Raw genomic sequence first — 6000 nt, forward strand, 5'->3', positions numbered from 1 at the left:
CCCTCCACAACTCTGCAGATGACAGACCTCGATCAGGGAGGCCAAGAGTCACCACTGCAAGGCAGGACAGGCAGATGGTCCGAAGTCACCTGCGGGATCGATTCCGTCCAGCATCCCGCACTGCGGCAGAAACTCCGGGGCGTGCAAACCCACGGATCTCCAATGATACTGCACGAAGACGACTGCATGACTATGGTCAGACTGCCAGAAGACCATACAGAGGCCCCGTGATGACGGTTGCCCATCGCTGCAACCGTCAGAGATGGTGCCAGCAGCATCAGCGGTGGACCTTGGCGCAGTGAAACGAGGTCGCTTTCAGCGAAGAGTCAAGGTTCTGTGTGGACAGTCCTGATGGGCGTGAGCGTGTCTGGAGAAGAACTGGCGAGCGATATGCCGATTGTTGCGTGCGTCAAGCCAACAGGTGGGGTGGCCCAAGTGTGATGGTGTGGGCAGCCATATCAGGCCGGTACAGGACGCCACTGGTGGTTGTGGATGGGAATCTTAACGCCCAGCGGTATGTGGATAACATCCTGCGACCTCATCTGCTGCCATTCCTGCTAGACCACCCAGAACTGAGAACCTTTCAGCATGACAACGCTCATCCCCATGCTGCTCGCTTTACCACTGCATTTCTCCAAGGCGAGAACATCAACACCATGCAGTGGCCTGCGCTCTCCCCTGACCTGAATCCCATAGAGCACCTGTGGGATGAGCTTGGGAGACGCGTAGTTGGCAGGGCCAGGACACGGGCAGAGCTGCTTCAGACATTGAGGACTGAGTGGGACAGAATCCAGCAGCAATCCATCCAAAGACTGGTAGGCAGTATACGCCGACGATGCACTGCCTGTATCCAAAACAATGGTGGCCATACACGCTATTGAAAGGGGACTGACATTGCACCCTGTGCTGTTCTGTACTGTAGAACAAACTGATGAGATGGTGTATCTTGGTCAAAAACTTGACATGTCATCAATAAAATGCCAATGTTTCAATTAGCAATTGTTGGTTTGTTTTATTTTGAACTGTTACAATTTTATTACATTTCAAACAAGTGGTAAGTTTCTTTTGCGTTTTCGGTCTTTTGGAAGTTGGTCAAAATCGTCAAAATGGTCAAATGTTTCGGTCAAAATGCCCATTTTGCACTGGCCTTTTTAAAGCCAATATCAAGACATCACGTGCAGCTCATTAAAATCATCCCGTACCCCTTGGCTAATCACTGACAGTCAAAACGGCTGTTCAACAGCTGTGCTATGAAGTGACCATTGAAGGTTCAAGTGACCATCCGTGACCGTTTTATCTGACAGCGAGGACACTATTGTCCACAAATAAGTTCACACATTTACGACACGCAGTGTTATTGTTGATATTTAAAGGTTTCAAAGGTGGTAAGTTTCTTTTGCGTTTCAGTATATATATATATATATATATATATATATATATATATATATACACAAAGAATTAAGTTAAGCACCCCTACACAACGAATTAAGGTAAGCACCCCCTAATATATATTCTTTGTGTATATGTATACATTGGCATATATTCTAAGGTATGTGAGATCAAATAATGATTGGTATGACATTAGCAATTATCCATTGATGAAATGCAGATGAGTGCACTCGTAGGGTTGAGTTGGGTTGAGTAGTGATCCGATCACGTGGGTCCTACACACGTTATTGATGCAAAGATCGCTAGAGGTCTTCTCAGAACAATGACTGTACGTTAGAAAACATATACGTCATCCACACTGTCCGTGATGGACCTATAGCTCCATACTTAAATTGAGGTGAAAATATGCCTAAAATTCCCAAAAAATTTCACCTTAAATTATTCAGAATAAAATAATGAAAACGGCATGATTGTTATGTTTTTATGTGACCATAATATCACTTCTCCAGAAAATATAGCAATATCATGGGTATATTACACTGTTTTGACGACAACAAACTTGTAATGTGCGAGGTTGTAAAAAAACGGGGGGGGTGCTTAACTTAATTCTTTGTGTATATATATATATATATATATATATATCTATATATATCTATATATATATATATTGTTGCGGTTTTGAGCTTTGTACAGTCAGTATAATAAAGGTTAAAATTTCCCCCTCATAGTTAGTCACACAAGCAACATGTAGCCTCGTGATAGTGTAGTTATTTCTTAGCTATTTGTGAGCTTAATCCTTTTCCTATGTTAGTTCTGCGTTGAGTAGAGAGTAAGGAGAATAGGTCCTACTGCCATTGACTATCCCGCCTCCCTAGCCTCTTGCCCCTTTGCACTGACTTTGGTTCATTTTGGGGGAATTAACACGAGGCCGGCTAGGAGGGTCGAGGCGGGGCCGAATGAGGGCGGCAGAGGAGCTGACGGTAAGCACGAGCTGCCAATCAGGGCTCAGAGGTTGTGGCGGCAGCACTGCGTCACAGGGCGCGGTTGGAAGGTTCGAGAGGGTTCAAGAAGGTTCGGGGCGTATCTATATAACCCATCGCGCAAAGCCCCCAGGAGGACTAGCACAGAAGGACTAGCGCAGGAGGACTAGCGCGGGAGGACTGGCTGATGAACTGAAGGACTGATGAGAGGACTCGTTGATGAGCAGGAATTGAGAGATACGCGAGTGGAGGAACGCCCATGAACCGGAATACGCGCTATTATAAAGTGACGCTCAGTTGAGCTGGAGGCCGAGCCGCGTACAGTGCATTAAGTCACGCCAGTGATAATGGCTGTGGAACGGCCAGCCGCGCTGAGAGACGCGTATTTTCCATTCTACCTCATCGGCTGCCTTTGTTCGGGAGACACGCTACGAGGTTCTTTCCACCGCCCGCTTGCCATCTTCGCGGGGCGTGCTGGGACCGTGGAGAGCCGGACGGGCCGTTCCTGGACGACCACGTCGACGCGTCTGGGCGAAACATCAACCTGCCTGCAATTCCCTGTGTGAGTGTGACGGGCCCGAGTCTGGGTAGTAAGATAAGACTGACAAAGTGCTGCTCTGTGTCTCTGCGTCCACCGATCACTGTATATACGTTTGGGAATCATAATTAAACCTGTGTTCTTCCTTTTCCATTTGATCGTTCCTGTGATTTCCTCATTGGCTAAGTGTGGTACGAATAGAACCGCTCGAATCGGGTTCCACTACTAAGACTGCACGGACAACGTGGTACTCAATCCGCTCGGCGTACCCAAATCACACGTGGCTCGTGTGAGTCTTGCTTCCTCACTTCCGTGGCGGCACAGGGATTTAGGTACGAGCGAGACTTGGTCCCGAAACCCTACCTTGTGTTTTTCCCGGAAGAGGCGTTTCAAGTCTCCCGGTTCCGCCAAGCCCAGAAAGAACAAGGGGATTAATCCCCCCTTGTTAAGGGTAAGAAGGGTGGCGGAGAACCGTAACAATATATATATATATAACTCCATGGTAAGATCTCCAACCTTTAATTGAACAAACAATGACTCAACGTTTCGATTAACAACATGTGACAAAGCCACACGCCTCCGTTAATCTTCCTCAAGAGTTATAGAATCATCTCAACATCCCCTTATATGCAAAGTGGGCAGGCTAAATGCAAAGTGGGGTGGGCAAAGCTGGACAGCCAATTAAACCGTATCACACCGCACTCGTGAACTGAGACGTTACTGACCGAATTCAAAAATCAACCACATATTAACGGCTCAAAATAATCCTGTAAGCAATGCTGGATTACACATACATATGCCGAGTGTACATTTTCTTAAGGTCATATGTCATGTGGTGTGGCAGCCATATTAGCTTGAAAGCCGATATTTTTTTTTTAATCCCTTCTCTGAAACCGCTTCACAGATCGATGTGAAACGTGTCATGGCTGGTGAAAATGTGATTCTTGAAAACAGCTGAAGGGATTTAAATCAAACTTGTTTATTTTTAGGACAGTGAACGAGGGCATCTACCCGATGTGGGACTATTCGGAGGCATATTGGCGACGTCGCATTGCTCTAGTTTTTTATTTTATTCTGGGAGCATTGTTGTTGGAATTATGCAATTGATTTTGAATATTTGTTAAAATTTCTGTTTTGGATTTTTTTTCAAGTTTCTTCAAAACAATGCAACAATATATATTTGTTGGATTGTTTTGATCAAATTTCTTCACCATGTACTGCAGGCATCCTTTGTATGGCATGAAATGCTTTGCTTTGGGTTACAGGCTTGGTTTGTAGCGTGCAAGCATTTGAGCTGCCTGGTCTTGGGTTCCATTTGTGATGAATTGGTGAACCGCTTCCTGGAGCAGAACCTATTTAAAGAATAGAGGTTTTTTTTTTTGCTTCACATATTCAGCAAATAACGTCGCACATTCCCTTTTTAAGGAAGGTTGACATTTTGCCTCATTATAATTCTACTACGAATCTACGCGTGAAGTCGACGAAAACGAATAAGATTTCCCATGAATAAAATGTATGTAAATTTCCATGATTTCTGTAAACAATGATAAATGGTGGTGATCGCCCTACAAATCTGTGATTCTGTGAAGTTAACTAATCTGTTAAATTAACTGAGATAAATATGTTATTAAGTTAACTGAGATAAATATGTTATTCCAAGTTAATGCGAAACAACCCTCTCAATATTGTTATTTTAGTGATAACGGTATTGGTGCCTAAAACTACAAATATGGAGTAAACATCAAATTGGACCGAAATTGATTCTATTTATTTGTTGTAAATATCTTGAGGAGTGTGTCCATAAATCACACACGGGACAAAGACATAAGTATCGACCTACATAATATTACTTTAATTATAATGACATCACTATTTGTCGGTGCAGGAATAGGTCACTTACCTTTCAACTGTCTAGTTTGCTTTCAATCCCAGACCCGACTATTACCTGTCGGATGGGTGTTTCGCATACAGGTCATTCCGTAACAAGATGTGCTGCTCATCGGATGGACATTCAGCCGAGTGTCCTGTCCGCTCGAGTATTAAATGGTGGATGTAAAAAGACCCTTTAGCCAAGTGTCCCATCCGCTAGGGTATTAAGTGGTAGATGTAAAAAGACCCTTTAGCCAAGTGTCCCATCTGCTAGGGTATTAAGCGGTGGATCTAAAAAGACCCTTTAGCCAAGTGTCCCATCCGCTAGGGTATTAAGTGGTGGATGTAAAAAGACGCTTTAGTCAAGTGTCCCATCCGCCAGGGTATTAAGTGGTGGATGTAAAAAGACCCTTTAGCTAAGTGTCCCATCTACTAGGGTATTAAGTGGTAGTTGTAAAAAGACCCTTTAGCCAAGTGTCCCATCTGCTAGGGTATTAAGTGGTAGTTGTAAAAAGACCCTTCAGCCAAGTGTCCCATCTGATGGAGTATTAAGTGGTGGATGTAAAAAGACCCTATAGCCAAGTGTCCCGTCTGATGGAGTATTAAGTGGTGGATGTAAAAAGACCCTTTAGCCAAGTGTCCCATCCGCTAGGGTATTAAGTGGTGGATGTAAAAAGACCCTTTAGCCAAGTGTCCCATCCGCTAGGGTATTAAGTGGTAGATGTAAAAAGACCCTTTAGCCAAGTGTCCCATCTGCTAGGGTATTAAGCGGTGGATCTAAAAAGACCCTTTAGCCAAGTGTCCCATCCGCTAGGGTATTAAGTGGTGGATGTAAAAAGACGCTTTAGTCAAGTGTCCCATCCGCCAGGGTATTAAGTGGTGGATGTAAAAAGACCCTTTAGCTAAGTGTCCCATCTACTAGGGTATTAAGTGGTAGTTGTAAAAAGACCCTTTAGCCAAGTGTCCCATCTGCTAGGGTATTAAGTGGTAGTTGTAAAAAGACCCTTCAGCCAAGTGTCCCATCTGATGGAGTATTAAGTGGTGGATGTAAAAAGACCCTATAGCCAAGTGTCCCGTCTGATGGAGTATTAAGTGGTGGATGTAAAAAGACCCTTTAGCCAAGTGTCCCATCCGCTAGGGTATTAAGTGGTGGATGTAAAAAGACCCTTTGGCCAAGTATCCCATCCGCTAGGGTATTAAGTGGTGGATGTAAAAAGACCCTTC

The sequence above is a fragment of the Myxine glutinosa genome, chromosome 2, assembly GCF_964187855.1.
Source record: "Myxine glutinosa chromosome 2, kmMyxGlut1.1, whole genome shotgun sequence".
In the NCBI taxonomy this organism is placed as follows: Eukaryota; Metazoa; Chordata; class Myxini; order Myxiniformes; family Myxinidae; genus Myxine; species Myxine glutinosa.